The sequence below is a fragment of the Vulpes vulpes genome, chromosome 13 (assembly GCF_048418805.1).
Source record: "Vulpes vulpes isolate BD-2025 chromosome 13, VulVul3, whole genome shotgun sequence".
Classification (NCBI taxonomy): Eukaryota; Metazoa; Chordata; class Mammalia; order Carnivora; family Canidae; genus Vulpes; species Vulpes vulpes.
Genome location: NC_132792.1, coordinates 17591939 through 17611128, shown reverse-complemented (window position 1 = coordinate 17611128; position 19190 = coordinate 17591939). Strand labels below are relative to the sequence as shown.

The window sequence follows — 19190 nt, the reverse complement described above, 5'->3', positions numbered from 1 at the left end:
AGAATATAGCACAAAAATATTTCTAAAAATGGAAAATATGGAATAGAGATGTGGAGGATGAAGTGAAAAGGTCTAATGAATGTCTAAATGGAGCCCCAGAAGGAAAGACAGAATGTGACAGACGCTAAGGATTGTCCTGAAGGAAAGACAATGACCCATGACTTCAAGAAACCGGACTTAATTTTGATAAACACCTGTGTTCCTCTCCATCAAGACAAAGCGATGGGGTCATCCTGCTTTCAACCTCAGGTAGACTAAACCTCTCCTTAGAATCCAGGTTTCTTCTGAGAGCTTGGGACATCACCTCTCCCTTCCACTAGTTTTGTGAGGAAGAGTCAGCCAAATCCCTAAATGAGTCCAGAGATCTCTGGCACCACCAGAAAACAAGTTCACATTTTCAAGGGGGGAAAAAAACAAAACAAAACAAGGAAACAACGAGATTATCATCACCTTTCCTGAATAAGGAAATCACTGAACCGTTTCCATATCAGTCTTGAGGAAGAACAGGTAACATTAACACATCCCTGCATAAAGCCCTTTTGTTCAAGGGTCTTGCTTCTCATTGATATGTATAGAAAAGAGAAAATGGAGAAACTTGTTTTTGCGTATAACAAAGAAAGCAACAGAACATTGCCATTAGATCTCCGAGGGCCCACATTTTCTGGTCCAGAGGAAGCAATAAAATTGTCAGAATATTCTTTGCTACAAGGCTTGGTCATCAGTTATGAACATAATTCCACCGTCAAGCAGTCCCTCTCCAATCATCAAATGAGGCCTGGGGCTAAGTCCCTTCTCCCTTCAAGCAGAGAGTAAGAACAAGGTGGCCATGCCTGGGTGTGGTAAAGCAGTGCCTCCCACAGAAAACAAAGCGTGTACGAAACCTTTGCATGGTTCTTTGTGCCTTGGCCTCTTGAGATTTCTTTTTTTTTTTTTTTTTTTTTTTTTTAATTAATTTTTATTGGTGTTCAATTTACCAACATACAGAAAAACACCCAGTGCTCATCCCGTCAAGTGTCCTCTTGAGATTTCTATACATTGCCCTAAAAATAATGAGAGGATGGTCTAATTCAGGGAGGGTAAAGTGTTACCTACCCAGAGAAGGGATCTGACTGCAATAGGTGTCCCAAATTACAGTGTATTAAATGATACAAAGGTTCGTTTTTCTTTTACTAAAAGTCTAGAGCAAAAGAAAGGGACTTCCAGGACAGCTTCACTCCCTGAGGTCGTCAGAGGCGCAGCCCCCTGGCCTCTCCCTGCTCTGGTCTCTAACCTGCCATCTGATCATCCAAGATGGCTGCTTGAGTCCCAACCATGATGACCAAATTCCCATCAACGGGAGGAAGAAGCGAAGGACACACCCTGCTTCCTCCCTTAAGAACACTCTTCAGAAGCTGACACACCATATCTGCTTATAAACCATCGACCAGAATTTAGCCACATGGCCATTTCTAGAGGGAAAAGAAATGTTAACTCTTAGCTCTGGACAACCTGGTGCCAACCCAGCTAAAAACTGGTGGAGGAGGGAGGCTATCTCTGTGGAAGAAGAGTCTAGACATTAGGAGACAACTCTATTCCTACCACTCAAAGAGATCCCTAATTCAGCCCATCACAACTAGATTTTATGACACATGAGTACAAATAAGTGTGTGTTGGAGAGATCAATAAAAAGCACAACGGCTAGATTCCATGAACTCTGCTAAGTGATGTTTTTTTTTTTTATGTATTAACTCATTAGAACATCACAACAATTCTATGACAGGAGCACTGCAATCATCCTCATTTTACCAAGGATGCAGTGATAGAAAAGGGTTAAGTCATATCCCCAGATTACAGTGCAAGCATAGGCAGGAGCACGAGTCCAATCCAGTCAGCCTGGCTCCACAGTTCTTGCTTTTAACTACGAAGTAATTCTGCTTCTCACACTTTTTTTTTTCTTAATTAATTGAATGTGTGTGTATGCGTGTGTGTATTTAAGCCAACATTTTTATGCACTAGGAGAAAACATCCAATTAAGCGGCTATTGCCTGTAACATAAGAGAGCTTGATTTTGTAAGCCTAAACTATTAAACTATGGCATTTCAATAAATGCCTTTTAAGACATTGTAATATGTATGCATAACAGAGGGTTTAACCTGCCAGAACTGAACAGCTAGTGTTTGCATAATTACACCTCCGTGTGCTTACAGACAGTAATTTCAGGCAAAGAGCTGTTGAAACCGATCAAGAAGCAGCCAGGACCCAGTTCAGGGTGCTCATAATCAGAACTAATTAATAAACCATGCCCTTTCTGGGCATCATGAATTAAAAACTGTGGTTGAGCAATTAAAATTCCAATCTTCACTTGCAAAAAAAGAAAAAGGGGGGGTGGGTGGGTGGGAGGAGAGCGGGAAGGAGGGGTCTTCAAACCAATAATCCACCAAGTCACTTTCAATATGTTTCTGGTTTGTCATCTCAAGGGCGAGCAGTTGTGAAGCTTTCGAAAGAACCTTCAGCAAAGCCCAAGTTTGCAAAGGCCCCAAGTTGCCACAATTAAATCTTTGTTGAGGCGGCCAGATGACATTTGAAAGGAGAAGCACACACGGGCTACTAATGAGGAAATGCTTTAGGCAAATCCAATCAGCTCTCCTACCAGGCTGGTTTCTGAGGAGCCAGCAAGTCCTTCTGACATGTGCAAGTCTTCTTCTTAAAAATAACAACAAAAGCAACAACAAAAACGGATTTCCAGATTACAGGAAGGAAAAAAGGTATTTCATTACTCTGGGGGATATGAACTCAAAATGTGCATTCACTAATGTGATTAAGGGGAGAGGGGACCAGCTGGAGGCAAGAAATCTGGGTATTCGGGCCTTGAGTGAAACTTTCAGGCTGGGGACAGGTTGGTGACAGTGGGATTTGCTGACAAAACGCAATGTGAGACTTTCCCTTAATGGCTTATTCGTAGGTCATTTCAGACAGGAAAGAAGCAGATGGAGACCCTCAACAGTTCCAAAAGGGCCAAGAAATGATGAAAGAAGTAATACAAGCTTCTTGGAAGGTATAGCTAACATCTCAGGAGGCGGAGTAGTGAGGTGGAAAGAGAATTGGCCGTGGGAGTCAGGGACCAGGGAGGGTCACAGTTCCAGCTCTGCACTAACTAGCTCTCCAGCCCCAGGCAAGTCACGTTCCCCTCCCAGACCTCATTTTCCTTACCCTTCCAACATTCTATAATTGCTTGGGAAGCTGTCTTTTCTGATGTTAAAAACAAAACAAAACAAAACAAAAACCACTTTTTCTTACCTCATCTTGCTCTTGTGTCTTCACCAACAAATAGCTCTGTTAAAATGTGTGCTACATATTTGGTCCTTAGGTAGATGCATCTTCTGACTTCTTACCAAACTCTATGGCCATCTGACAAATGTGACAGCAAGTCTCTGCTGAGATTATGTATTCTAGTTACTTTTTCTTTGGTTTGGCAGAGTTGTCTAGAAGAGCCATTGTTTTTATTCACTTAACAAAATTTCTTTCTCTTCCATTTTGCCCGGGGAAGTGGGGGCAGGGAGGGGAGACCTTTAAGGTCCGATTTTAAGAGACATTTGAAGGATGGCCCAAAGGTTCTTGTGAAGTCATAAGGACATTCTGGGTGAGGGTACTGAGTATTAATATGTGGCATCAGGAGTAAGATAAACTGGTTATTGATTGGCTGAGTAATAATTGGCCTATTAAAAACTGATCTCAAAATTACCCTATTTTATTTTATTTTTTTAGATTTTATTTATTTATTTGAAAGAGAAAGAAAGCCAGAGAGAGCATGAGCAGAGGGGAGGGACAGAAGGAAAAACAGACTCTCCACTGAGCCAGGAGCCCAATGCAGGGCTCAATCCTAGGACCTTGGGATCATGACCTGAGATGAATGCAGATGTTTAACTGACTGAGCCACCCCAAACTTATTCGATTTTAGATAGTACAGTTATTTGATGTCATCTGCCTTGATTCTTCAACAGAGCAAGATTATTGCCCCAAGAGAAGCCTCCAGAGACCCAAGGAGAGTATCCTATCCCATGAGTCCTACCAACACTCAGAAACACCCTGACTGGTTTGGTTATCCATTAATACAACAAACATTTAATGAGTTTCTGATGTGGGCAGGGCTCTGAGTGTTGGAGTTACCCCAATAAACAAGACAGACCAGGTGGCTGCCCTTGAGGTGCCTGCACTGTACATACATGTGCATGGGGGCAGGGTGGAGACATTAGACAAATAGATAAATATAGGGCACTGCTCTGAAAGAGACACGCACCAGAGGACTGGGGTCTGTCCCAGTTCCCACAGAGCCACTCGCCAGCTGGCCCCTGCCCACTCGTATTGTCATCTCAGCTGACTGACTCTCACTCGGTCTCCACAGTTCAGATACATGCCAGCCATAAAGAAATTCTCAGAACATGCCATGCTCTCTCCTGCCTATCTTCTTTGCACATGTGGTTCCTTCTGCATGGAAACCTTTCTGGAAAACTTTCTTCTCTTCATCCTGTCTCAGTTCAGGTAAAACCTTCTTCTTAAGTCCTCCAGATATGCATTCCTTTTTTTTATATATGTACACAGATTTTATTTATTTATTTATTTATTTATTTATTTATTTATTTATTTGAGAGACAGCACACATGCACAAGCAGGGGAGAGGTTGCAGAAGGGCAGAGGGGGAGGGAGAGGTAGACTCCCTGCTAAGCAGGGAGCCTGACGCGGGGCTTGATCCCAGGACCCGGGGATCATGACCTGAGTCGAAGGCAGATAACTAACGGACCAAGCCACACAGGTGCCCCCAGATACGCCTTCCTTAAGCTCCAACCATGTCTTGTGACATCCACTGGTATCAGTAGCATCAGGACATAAACATTATGAGGATGGCTTCGCCATGCAAAGCACTGTGTTCGTGATCTTAGATTTAAGCACTTACACATCAAAGTTATTTGTCCAGAGGCTTCTCTGGTGGAATCATAAGGTGCTCAGAGTTGAGTGAATGCTTTACAGTAGAAGTTAAAACAGTCTAGACTCTGGAATCAGTTTATATCATTTATCTTTTTTTTTTTTAAAAAAGATTTTATTTATTTATTCATGAGAGACACAGAAAGAGAGGCAGAGACACAGGCAGAGGGAGAAGCAGGCTCCTCACAGGAAGCCCGATGTGGGAGTCAATCCCAGGACCCTGGGATCATAACCTGAGCTGAAGGCAGACACTCAACCACTGAGCCACCCAGGCATCCCACTTAACATAGTTTCAAATCTCGCCTCTGCCGCCTATGGCAGGCAGTTAACTGGGAGGTTACATTTCCTTCATCTTTCAATACTTCCATTTGTCCATCTGTAAAATGGGGATAAATAGCAGGGCCCATCTCAGAGCTGCTGGTGGAGCAAATGACTTCACACACACAGGGCTCAGAACTGTGTCTAGCACATAGTAAGTGCTCATTAGCATCAGAAAAAAGGAAAACCTGGTATTCACATCTATATGTAAGCAATTAACACAACACCCAGCTGTAAAATATGGAATTGTTGAGAAAATGAATGACATTAATAGGATCTCCAAGACAGAATTTTTCACAGATTTGTTCTTGAGGAGGAGTCTTATAACTGTGCAGCAGAGGCCAGAGAGGATCTGTCACTTGTCCAAAGTTTCAAGACAAAACAGATGAAGGTCAGAAAGCCATGTCCTCTGTCCTGTAGAATGGGGGTTAGCAAGCTTTTTCTGCAAAATGCAAGACAAAAAATTTGGGGGGTTTTGTGGACCTTCGAAGCTCTGTCACAAGTATTCCATTCTAGAATGAAAGAGCCACAGAAAACATGCAAACCAATCAGTCTGGCAATGATATTTTCTTTACAGAAACAGGCGTGGGCCTGATCTGACCCGAGAACTTTAGAAAAGTAACAATAACTAGCAATTATTGACTACTTACTATATATTGGGCCCCATTTTAAAATGTCTGAGGTATAGTAGCTTATTTAAAAGCAAGTCCATGAAGTAGGTTTATTATTATGCCCACCTCACAAGCAAGGTGAGTGTGGCATGGAGACTTGGGAGACCTGCCCAAGAGCTCAGGGCAGCGACTGGCAGAGCGGGGACCTAGACTGAAGAAGTCCAGCTCCAAAGCATCCAGTCCTGAATACTAGAAAATGAATGAGCTCAACACTGCCTCCACACATGGCCAAATGCTCATGCCTGAGTCCTGTTTGTCCAACCATGAACATTTTAGAAATCATGCTTGTAATACATCATTTTGTCTAAAATGTTTTCCATATATTCCTTTTCTCATATCGAACCCAAATCTTATACCTATCATTTGTATTCACTGATCATGGTCCTACTCTGCAGAGATACAAAGCATATTAAGTATCATATAACTAATAATACATAAGTGTTTGGCTTTCAATAAAGAGAAAGATAAGCCAGATTAAAAAGGAGATTGGCATCCAGATGTCATAGGGCTCCTGGTCTACATTCTCTCAGAGACCAAAGTGGTAATGGTTGAACTTAATGTGTGACAGGCAAACAGATGTTGCTTTTACTACATCAGGTCCCTAGATAAAGCTGGAAGAGACACCCAGTGCCTTAAATGACAAAACTAAGATTTTAAGAGTTTCATACAGTCTTCCTCTCAAAAAAGAACTATAATAGGAATAAGATGGAACATTCTGTCATTGTATATACAAAATAAGCATCTCTGTAACATGTAGGATAGAAGAACTGTATTATAGTTAATATGGAGGAAAGTCCTAAGGATTCCCATGACTATGGTTGCCATAATAAATAAGACAGGCTCCACTGACAGGAGTATGGTGATCAGCAGAGGAGAGGACAGTTCCCCTCTTTATCACTCTGGTTGGCCCATACCTGAAATCTGCATAGGTTGGACAATGCTTAAGATTTATTTATTTTTATTTTAGAGTGTGTGTGTGCGTGTGTGTGTGTGTGTGTGTGTGTGCATATGGGGGGTGGGGTAGCGGAGGTAAAGAGGGAGAGGGAGAGAGAAACCCAAGCAAACTTTATGCTGAGCACGGAGCCAGATGTGGAGCTTGATCCCACAACCCTGAGATCAGACCTAAGTTGAAACCAAGAGTGGGATGCCCAATTGATTATGCCACCCAGGCTCCCCAGATTGAACAATGTTTAAATGAGGGTAAGAAGGATGACCAGGTTGTCGAAAGGTTCAAGAAACAAAGAAAACAAATTAAATGAGAGACCTGAAAGCACAGAAGGAAAGAGTCTGGAGTCTGATTGCTGCCATCCAATTCCAAGCTCTTCTATAGTTCAGTGGTCTTATGCAAATTATTTAGTTTCCTCATGTGTTAATTCTTTCATCTATCTCAGAGGATTATTGTGAGGATGAAGTGGGTTAATACAAGTAAAAAAATGTATAGGGAGGGATGCCTGGGTGGCTCAGTGGTTGAGCGTCTGCCTTCGGCTCAGGGCATGGTCCCAGGGTCTGGGGATGGAGTCCTGCATCAGACTCCCCACAGGGTGCCTGCTTCTCCCTCTGCCTATGTCTCTGCCTCTCTCTGTGTGCCTCTCAAGAATAAATAAAAAAAATATTTTTAAAAAATGCATAGGGAACTTGGCATAGTAAATATCAAAAGGGTTAGTTACCATTATCAGGAGTTAGCCTAGGAAAGAGATTTATGGGACCTAAAAAGTGGTGGGTTGGGCTACACCCACTCTTCATAACTCTGTTGAGTAGAGCCACAGCTAGTGAATACAAATTACAGGGGTAAAATTTGAGCTCAATGTAGAAAAACACTCTGAGGTAGGGAGTTCCCTATTGCTAATGACATTTCAAACATAAACCAGATGAGTTATTTCCCATGTTGCAGAAAAGATTTGTCTACCCTGTGGAAGGACAGATTATATCTAAAATCCCTTCCAGTTATCATGTTCCATGTTCCTTCTGGAAAGTGGGTGCCTGAGCTGTCTACTCCAAAGACTCAATTACAGTGAGTACAGGTCATGATAGTAAACCACGTAAAATCCTGCTGTCCAGTTCTTCATTCTTCTGTGCTTATTGGCTACATATTAGTTACATGATATGGGGATAGCTTCCTGAGTCTTAGAATCCTCACCTGTAAAATGAGGAACACAATGAATTCCTTAGAGAGGCCATACAATGTAGTACTTCAATAAATGAGCTCTGGAGCCAAGGGATTGAAGTTTAAATCCCAAATCTTCTACTTCCAAGCTGGGCTTCTTTGAGTAAGGTATGTCATCTCTCCGTTTCTCAGTTTCCTCAGCTGATAATAATAGGACCTATTTCAAAGAATTATTATGAGGATTAAATAAATTTTAAAATTTATACAGGGCCACCTGGGTGGCTCAGTTGGGTGAGAGAGTCCAACTCATGGTTTTGGTTCAGGTCATGATCTACAGGTCAGGAGACAGAGCCCTGCATCTCTCTCTCTCTCTCTCTCTCTCTCTCTCTCTCTTTAATAAATAAATATTTTTCAAAAATGTATGCAAAGCTCTTAGAACAGTGCCTGGCACATACTTGGCACTCACACTGAACTATTACTATTACGTTGTCATTGCTGCTGCTGTTGTTGTTATTATTGTGGTTGTTCTGAGATTGAAATGAGAAAATGAATTGCAAACACCAATCAATCTTTCTTAACTATAGGAGCTGTCAAAATCATCAATGCTTGAAAGTATCACTTCATTATTTATTCACTACATATAAATTAAGCCCATATTCTGTATTCAGTGGGACTAGACTCTGCAAGATAGGTGATCAGTTAGACTTACAAGTTCCTGGTTCTGAGAATTTTATGATCATGCCAACCAGAAAAGGCATAAACCTAAAACCTGGGAGTTGCCTTTGAATATAATTCAGCACACACACAAATAGCCTAAAGTGTATTCATCGGATATTAGCAAGTGCCAAGAGGACATGGATTCTGATGTCTACAGACTTGATCCCTCAACAATTTGCTATAAGCTCCTCACCAAGCAAATAGGCATAATTTCTCCTCCTTGGGAAAATACAGTAACTATTTTAACAGCTATCCTCTAACATCTGAAGACAGGAAGTGAGTAACGGGTAGAAAGGATGTCTAAATACTCAAGCCCTAATATTATTTTTACTCTTTCTTATACAGAAGATCCTATGTGAATAGGACTTTACGTCAAAAGGCAGGAAGCACTGTTCTCACTCCCTCCTTACAGGCAACTCTGGAAAATAAACCTCTATTATTCCAGGTGTAGCTTGATGAAAACATCCTGCAAATCAAACTCAGGCTCAGTAAATTTGCAGCTACTTTTCAGTGGCAGAAGCCCAGAGTCATAAAGCTTTTCCAAAGGAAACCACATTAAGTAAACAAAATATCATTAGCAAGGGCAGACTCAGGCCAGGTCTGAGATTTTTTTTTTTTTAATCATAGCTCAGATATGCTGCAGACCCAAAGCAATCATACAGGCATATGGAGGGAAGGAGATGGTGGGAAAGGACTCTGTAACATCAGGGTCCCCCACGCTAGTCAATATTATAAACACCTGCTATTTTAAAAGTGCATGACAGTTTAAAACACTTTCATGTGCACAATCTCATTTCCTGCCCACTGTCATCTCCACAGAACAATGCATAAACTAAAACTCTTGTAAGAATCTGGCTGTACTTACTTGCTTGAGACTTCCATGGCTCAGGAGGTAACAGCCTAACAACTTTCCCCACCAAATTCTTCCCCCCCTGCCAAGTACATGTACTGTGTACACCCAAACACACCTTCCTCCACAGAACGATGCCTACAGAACACACCTGTTGTGTTGGATTTTCTCCTAAAGGCCAAATGTAGCTTGGCCTTGTTTGTAATTCTTTGAGGAGAGTAATTGCCAAGAACTGTAAGAAGTAGATCAGGATGGCAGGGGAGAGGCCTACGCAAGTGAGCTTCTTGGATCTGCCTGTCAGAGCTTGGAGAATAAAACCTTACATGTTTCTCCTCTAAACCTCCAGAAGCTTCATTGGACTCTGAACAATCAAGATAGAAGAGCTTGTTTTTTGTTGTTTGTTTGCTTTGCTTTTTAAAGAAGTCTAGAGGGGATGATGATGAACATCAGAGAAGAGATACAACGTTTTATAATAAATAGACCCATAGGAAAATTTAACAATAAAAGAATTTATTAACATTAAACTCTGAGCTTCAGAGAGTTTAAATATCTTACCTCCATGAAGCAGCAGCCCTGGAATTGGATCCCTCAGGTTCTAAATCTAATATCTCATCTAAGAAATCTCATATCCACAGCTGTAACAATGCAACTGGTTCAGTGTCATGGAGACATAGGTTAAATTACTAATGAGTGATGAGTTGCTATGAAAGCTGGGGGGAAAAAATCTATGGATATGAGGGGGTTAAACTAATAAACATTCTCTAATCGTCATATCAAAATTCAACTTATCAATATTCCACATCTGTCATAAGGGAAAAATCTAAAGGTAGCATAGGAAAAACCAAAGAAAGCAGAAAATCCCCTGGAGTAGATGATGAAATTAAAATGGTAACAGAAAAACCAGTATTTTTTTTAGTAGGGGACGGGTAGAGGAGGAGAGAGAGAGAGAGAGAGAGATGGAGAGGGAGAATCTTAAGCAGACTCCATGCCCAACATGGAGCCCTACATGGGGCTTGATCTCACAACCCCAAGATAATAACCTGAAATCAAGAGTCAGACATTTAACTGACTGAGCTAACCAGATGCCCCAGAAAATCAGTATTCTAGATAGACAGAAGGGGAAATAACAGATAGAAAAGAGATTTAAAAGATAATAAAGTAACACTTTTGACAGATTTATGATAATAAATTTGAAGACTTAGATGAAATGCACAAATTCCTAGGAAAAAATAAACTTACTAAAACTGACCTAAGTAGAAATAAGAAACATGGCTAATCCTATAACACCTGGAATGGAAACACTGGTTAATATTCTTCCCACAAAGAAAACACCTGAACCAGATGTTATCAGTGAACTCTACCAAATTTTCAAAGACAGATCATTCAACTCTTACTCAAACTATTTGAGGAAACAAAGACAACCTCCCACAATTTAAACTGTGGAGCTAATATAATGTTAATAATGAAATCAAAGAAAATTTCAGAACGGAAAACTGCAAACTCATTTCATTCATAAATATAAGTGCAAAATTTTAAACAAAATATTAGTAAACCAAGTCCAACAATACATACAGAAGACAGTACAGCTTTGGTCTGGGGGAACTGGGGGACCTTGCCTCAGTGGCATTTTTGATTGACTCTGCCTTAGGGCAATAAAAAACTTTAATGATTTTTTTCAAATTTTACAATATTAAATGTGTTATCTACATTGATATATTTCAAGTACTCTTTCAGCCTATACAATACCATTGAATTTAATACCCAGAACAAGCAAACCATATCACCATATTAGCAATATCATGAGTCACAAAATTGATCTGAGATATTTTTCAGGCTGCTTGCCCCTGGCTTGTTAAAACTCTGGTTTTGGGATCCAGTGTTCTACTACAAACAATGGTTTGTCCCTTGCATGAGCCATAAAGATTTATGGTTTAGATTCTTCTCTAAGGGAAGGCAAATATGCCTTAAAATATTTTCTGGCAATTATTTTGAAGTTCATCTTTGTACTCAGGTAAAGTCGCCTTTTAGAACATTTCTGAATATGTGCTATATATTCTCCAGCTGAATATTTGTAGAAAATATATGAGTTATGTGTCATTAGCCCCATTTAACAGTTGCAGACACTGAGGCTTAGGGAGGTCAGGATATGTTCCACGTTGCCATTTGTGGAGGAGTCAGAAGCATAAGCCAGATTGGTCTGACACGAAGCCTGTAATCCCTTAGCTAAACTATATTGGTGCTTGAATAACCCAATAAGCTTCCTGTTTAGTTTGAGCTTTCCGTTCACAACACCCACAACCTCCTCCCTCATCTTTCCTGTTCCTAGATTAGATCTTAGAACAGAGATAGTGTTTTAGAACAGGAGGAAGGGTTTAAATCATCTGTTCAGTTCAATGGCTACTTCCTTTCTGAGCTTTGAGCTTTACTTTTGCCCTATGCTTGGTCCTGGGCCGTTGGTCAAGAAAGTGGGGTGAGGGGAAGATGGTAGAGATAGGGATAATTTGGAACATAGGAAAATATCACTAAGATTGCCACCCCTAAAATGATTCTAGGGTGTTACACATCTGCCAGTTCCCTCTGTACTTGTTCTCTTTGCTGCTAGAAGGTCTGCCTTGGTTGGAAATGAGAAAAGGAGAAACCATTTATGGTACAATTTTTTAATAAGAAGCTATAAATATAGTACCTGGCTTAATACACACAACTACCCCATGAGATTAGTATTGTGAAATGGGAAATCCTGGCTATGAATTAGAGACTGAACACTCTCACTGTTCATTGACCTGGCCATCCAGGTTTTCCTCCATACCAACGTGTTGTGGAAACAGCAGCAGATGGAGCCAGATATCTTGAACCAAAGAGTTCAAAGTATTTCTGCATGGAAAAATATAAGTGCTTTACTTTCTATTAGGCTCCAAACTTTTCACTCCTTTTCCTTTTTTGTTCAACAGATAATGCTTATCTAAAATATATGACCTTTTAGGATAAGCCTACAAGTCATGCAGGATTTGTGACCTGAGCAGGCTCAAGAGGGCTCTGATATAAAATAATCAAAGATTTATAGTCTAATATGCTACCTATAATAACAGAAACAGAACCGAAAAACAAACTTAAACCATCACAGCAGTGTATTCTATTTGTCAAGTATAAAAAAAAAAAAAAAAGACTTCCTTTCTTTTCTATTCTTGGGTAATACCCTCAAATACTTTTTAAATGGGTGTTCTGCTTTAAGAAAGTCCACCCACATCAAACTATATACTATACTAATTACTTCTCAGAAATAGTTCCTTCTAGTCCAACAATCATTTACAAACATTAAGACATATTTCAGTGAATCATACCCAGAGTTCATGGAATGGCAGATTCATAAGTGGATTATACTTGGAATGAATACTCTACCAGAACTTAGAAATACATGGCACTTTCATACTGTGAATGAAATACCTTCAACTCTAAACTGTTCAATAATGATTTGTTTGCCAAAACCAAGAGGTAGGGCAAGGAGCACTGGAATTACTAAATCTTAGCGATATGTGCATTTCTCTACTATGATGAAAAATTAATTATATGGCCACTTGGAAAGATACAGCACAGATAAATATTTCACATTGTAAGACATACGATAGTGGTAAACTCATTACTACCATAGGGACATTTATTCCTCCTTTAACCAAAACTGTGAATAACAGGAAACATTCATTGGTAATTCATAGACACTTATGAACTGTCTATGAATGACCAACCATGTTTATGGCTCACAACAACTCATTTCACATAGGAAGAAGCTGATGCCCAGACAGGTCTACTTGTCCATCACTACGTGCACGGTATATTGCAGAGTGGGAATCTGAATCCACTTTACGACTGCAGCTCTAGCCATTAACCATTATTCACGTTGCACATCTGGGATGCTGGTCCTCTTCTCATGGCTCTTTCTATCATCTGGCATGTGCTTTCAGAAACCCATCTCTACTCCCAGGATGAAAAGCATCTGAAAATGCACTGACCACAGAGTGGAGTAATATAAATATCATTATTCTTGGACATTGTTCTAGAGTGAAATACCTTGCACTTGAGAGTTAGGATCCCGGCTCTCTCCTTCAGCTGCATGATGATGGACAACACATTTAATCTTCCTAAAGTTCAGCCTCCTCATCTATGTATGCCAGTAGAAATCGTAATTTTTTTAAAGATTTTATTTATTTATTCATGACAGACACACACACACACACACACACACACACAGAGGCAGAGACAGAAGCAGGCTCCATGCAGGGAGCCTGATGCCTGATGTGGGACTTGATCCTGGGACTCCAGGATCATTGCCTGGACCGAAGGCAGGCGCCAAACCACTGAGCCACTCAGGGATCCCCTAGAAATCGTAATTTTTAAAACTTACACATAATTTACATAAAGTGAAGTGCTCAGATCTTAAGTGTATCATTCAGTTAGACCCGATGAATGCATATTAAGACACAGAACATTTCCATCCGCCTAAAAATTTCCCTCATGTTCCTCTTCAGTCAACCGTCCCTTACGCCATCCACAGAAAAGCAACCTGATTTACTTACTCTAGAATTTTCTATAATGGAATTATACAGTCTGTAGCTGTTTCTGTGTCTCTGGCTTCTTCTGCTCGGCATGATGTTTTTGAGATTCACCCATGTTGTAGTGTGTCATCATTGTCCACTCCCAACAATGACAATTTGAAATAAGCATTAAAAGAAATAATGTACATTATTACCAATTAAATGCTCTCTCCCAAAATAATCCTTTTTCAAAGGAGGAAACCCAGGAACCGAAGGGGAGGAATATTTAAATCTAACACAGACTGGAATATATTTGGGGAATTTATTTATTAGTGGCTCTCGTATCACACTCTTTGTATGTTTCAGGATATTGATTTCAGAAACCCTCATGTTTGACATTTTGGGTGAAAGTGGATTGAATTCAGCCTACCAGACCATAAATTAATTTTCTGCCACACAGAGACAACTCTGATAGCATACCTTCCCAGTGTACTTCTGAAACATCCCCTTTTGCCCACCATAGAGGTGGAGGTCCACCTACGTTAGATTACATTTGAGAGACAAGCATGTGAAAAGCCATGCATTAACGCTAGCCTGCAGCTGTAGCCCAAGTTTATGCTGTCAATTCTGGCCAGCTGTGTAATTCAATTTTTCCACAGGAGCCTGCCCTTCAGAAGCATGAAACCAATACTGCATTTCACAGAAGGTGATCTGGCCACAATAAATAAATCCATGCTCTACAAGGAAACGATCATTGAGATGCCTATCTTAAGTCCTTTCTCTCTGGCAGAGGCATCACTAAACACACGGTGTCAAGGGGAAGCAGGTATCATTCCAAAAGGGTTTTCCCAACCATCAGTATTCCAACTCCTATTCCACTCTCAAGGAGAAAGTTCAGAAGCCAGATGAGTTTTGGGAATGACCCCTTGTTCTGATAACTCAGGCAAGAAGGATGCCCAAGAGGAAAAAGGAAAGTATACAAAGTTTATCAGAGTTTCAAGTCACATTTAGAGAAAGGTATAGAAGAAATCTCCTCCAAGTTCCTGCAAACCTGTGGGTATAAGTTTTTACCCTGCTTCCCGCAGAAACAACATCTGTTCTTACATTCAACACAAGCAACCTCTGATATTTATTGCATTTGCTGAATGCTGAAAGCATCTGAAATGTTAAACCTCTTGATCTGTCAGCAGTCGGATTTCTGTGAAAAGATGAGCTACATAATAGCACAAAATGGTGAAATTTCATGTACGCAAAAGACATAAATCCCCATCACAATAGAATTCCCCTTCAATACACAACTATAGAAGTTGTAGAAAATACATCCAACCTTTATCTTAAAATATTCTCTTCATTTTCCTATACACGCATAGCTCCAGTTGCTTTAATAAGGTACATCCAAGGTCATTCGGTTGTGACTTAACCCATTCACTTCTCCAAAACAGGTTTAGATTAAATGCAGGAAAGTCGAAGCATGTGTTTGGTCTCATTAAGCCCACACTATCCCTATGGGAGAAACAGGGAATTTGGTTCATTATCCTAACTGTTAATGAAGGATAAATTGCTTATATTTAAGTGGGGGTTTACATATTATTTTTATCCAACATTCAAGTGTCTTGGTTCTCATCAAAATTTCAGGCTGGCAGTTACTCAACAGAGTCCAGAAAACATCAGCAAATTAGTTTGCAGCATATGACTTGTGCATCTAGGGGATAAGTGGTTTAAAATGAAAGGAAAAAAAAACAAAAGAACCAGACTTTGGTTTTATGATGTAAGGGTGTCCCCTTTAAAAGAGTAATAAACAAAAAGATGCCTAGAATGTATGAAAAACAAAGAACATGGATAGGACTTGATTAAATTTCTATGCAAGATTTCATGTGACATCAAGCACTGAGACACAGTTACTTAGCATAGACCAGAGGGTCCCATTACTGGAGGCTGAAATGACAAGTAAGAGAGGGGGCACTGCTTCTCTCCTATGTCTTCTCCCCCTTCTCATTTCATATCTCTGAAGCATGACCCTGTCCTGCTTACACAGCAGTGGGGGAAATATTTTGAGAAACTAATCAAGAGTCTGGACTAATCAAAAAAGCCTGGTCTCAAACTCATCAAGGAACTAGGGTTTCTGGAGAGAGCAATGAAAAGAACCAGCTTATAACAATTAGTGCTGGTCCTATTTATCTTGGGAAATTCCTTCTGATTTAATCTAGACACAATCCCTCTTAGAACCCTAGGAGTCTTGTTGGGGAGTTATAATGAATGGTTTAAATCATTTGCCCCACTGGATCCTGGGATCCTTCATAAGGGAAAAATTCGCATCTGTCAACACTGTTGTTTTAGGGCTGAGCTCATCGTTGGCGCCCAATAAATGTTTGATGAATGCCTGAATAAATGAATGAGTGAATATGTGAATAAATTTTCCTACCTCAAGCACATTTGCCATAGACTGCCTGCTTAAGCCTAGAGAATACACTCTGTGCAGATTTCTATTATTATTATTATTATTATTATTATTGACTAGTTTCACTCAAAATACACTTCAAAGTGTTTACAGATATTAGTAGCCTTAAATTTGTATCCTTCTTAGGCAACTCACATAATATAATGTTGTTTTCTTTACACATTCACACAGAAAAGAAATGGTTCCTTAGCCAACACTCTAGGCAAACTATCCTACCCTATGAAAGTCAATACTTTGCAAATCCATGAACTCCCTCCCTCGGGGAGGATGCTAAAGGTTAGGAGGTAGGTCCCCGTTTCTGGACAGGTGATGTTCAGGATTTGAACAGGTGATAAGAAACACTTTTAACAAGGAGAAATGCCCACAGCTACATGCAGAGAGTTCCCTGCCTGCTGGAGGTTTCTGGCAGAGGCGGGAAGTCTGCTGAGCAGCACCGTGGAGAGGAACCAAGCCTCACATTTCAGTTCAGATACCCTTGACTTCTCTTCAACCTGAAATCCTAAAATTTCACAATTTAGCACTGCAAATGTAAGTTTTTGCCAATACCGTGAAGTAGTTTTAGGGACCGCCTGAGGGCAAAGACCAAGGGGGCTCAAGCCTGGGCTTCTCTGAATGGCAATTTCCTTATTGGTCTCCTCTCAGGAGTCTCTGTGAACTTTAACACTCTAGCCAAAGGAGCCAGTCATCTCTGCAGAAATCCCTCGATTTCCCCAGGAATGACCCTTTTGTTTATAGTACAAGGCCCCCCAGTATGACGCTGAATCTTCCCCAGGCTCAACCCTCTTCAGGCTTTCCTGTAGATCACTTCTTCCCTATGAAAAGTGGTTCAGCCTTCTTTGCAAACTAATTTCAGGCCTGCAGGAGGCTGTGCAGGAAAACATGAGGCAGGCTGATTATGAATGTTCTGATTCTGATCCTCAGGCCACTAAGGACCTCACTGATAATAGAAATGCAGTTTAATGTTCCTTTCGGTTCTGCCTCGATGATATGAAATATCACCTGCTATCCCAGAGCCCGAGATGCGGCCCACTGAACCCCACTCAAATGCACCCACTCTCTATTAAGACTGCTCTCCTACTACACAAGTCAGGGACTAAGATACTCAGCCCTTGCAGAAAGGCAGCCCAAGCCAAAGGAATGCCTGGATGACTCCAACGGCCTAGGGAATGTAACTAAAACTCCTGCTCATTAGCTGCTTTGTTGTTGTTGTTCCAACTTTGCCACAACACATTTTCTCTGATTTCAGTTTTACTAATAGAGATTCTCAGCTAGCAGATAATGCTAAGCCTCCAGCACAGAGGTCTGTCTTCTCCAACGTGAGGAAGTGTCCAGCTTTGCTGCAGAGGCTGGACAGGAGTCTACACAGCTGGCTTGCACTGTCAGATGCTTCCTTCCTCTGGCCCACATGGCCAATGGCCAAGGATGATAATGCAGGGTGGAGGGGAGCTAGGGAGGGTCAAAGCAGATTTGTCTACTATTTTGCTCCAAACAGAAATAGCACCAGGGTCAGAAGCTGCTTATTCAATCCCCACACTTTTAGAGAGAGGTCTTCAAGGTGTTTTAGAGAAAATACAAATGAAATGGGAAGCAGAGCCCTCTGTCCTCAAGTAGCTCAGAGAAGCAAGCACTTCACTGTACCTGAGGACAGGAAGAAAAGAGGTGCTGCTGAATGTGTCTATCCATCAGCGCAGAGCAGCCCTTCCCTCTGAGCCAGGCAAGAGAGGCCACTGCCCTGAGCTCTACTCCTAGACAGCTCTGCTCTGGTCCTTCTCCAGCCACACTCCTCCCCAAGGGGTGAGGAGTCCTACATGCCAAGGAAATGTACCCATTTGGAGACTGTGTTCCCCCTTCAGGATCCTGTCCAAATGGTCCCAAGCTGGCTCCAGAGTATGTAGGTATCTCTCCTCCCCATCAGTCCTCCTGAGGCTGAGCCACCATATGCCACCCCTGAGGCTCAAGGGGAGCCAACAGGACACATGCTTGCAGGAGCCAGGTGTGCACAGCGCCTGTGTGGGCTGGGCTGTCCATACATGTCATATGTATGGACACACGTGTGGACACCCATACATGTGATATGTATGGATACCACCTTTGGAACCAGAGTGGATGAGAGAGGATGCAACCTTTAGGCCAGGTCCACTGCTCCCCTGGTCCCCCACCAGCTGTCCCTCCACTGCTTTCCATATTAGAACTCCAGGGTATCAGAGATTCTCAATATAGCCCAGCCCTGGAGGCGGCCAGATAGATTTCATCTGATGTTTATAAGTTTGATTGATAGCGTTAAAATACTATGTGAACCTCCATTGGTACTCACGTCCACAGCATGACTAGGACTAGGGCCTGGTCCTAATGCCTGCGTTGCCCCGCACCTGACCATGAACCGCTTCTGGGAGGGAAAGGGAAAGAAAGACTAAGCATTACCTGGGAAGTTAGGGTATTAAGAGATAGGGGGATGTGCTATCGAGCTCCTAGAACCAATTGAGAAGTTAAGGAAAATCAAAATAGCCAAGAAGAAATCAAAATAGAGCATCTTCTTCCCCTGCATTTCTCTATAAACTCCAGATGTTTACAAGCACTCAGGCAAAAG

At 41.2% G+C, this 19190-nt stretch overlaps 1 protein-coding gene and 1 long non-coding RNA gene across 3 annotated transcripts in view; one reads left to right on the top strand and one right to left on the bottom strand.

Moving 5' to 3' along the window:
- The window catches only part of SNTB1 (syntrophin beta 1), a 232020-nt gene that overhangs the window by 136960 nt on the left and 75870 nt on the right, over window positions 1-19190 (bottom strand). The window lies entirely within an intron of this gene.
- Window positions 2629-19190, top strand: part of LOC112915953 (uncharacterized) — a 38494-nt gene continuing 21932 nt past the window's right edge. For both annotated transcript variants that reach the window (XR_003234214.2, XR_003234213.2), the window contains exons 1-2: window positions 2629-2744; window positions 2942-3034. This is a non-coding gene — a long non-coding RNA (uncharacterized lncRNA). The remainder of the gene's footprint in view (window positions 2745-2941; window positions 3035-19190) is intronic.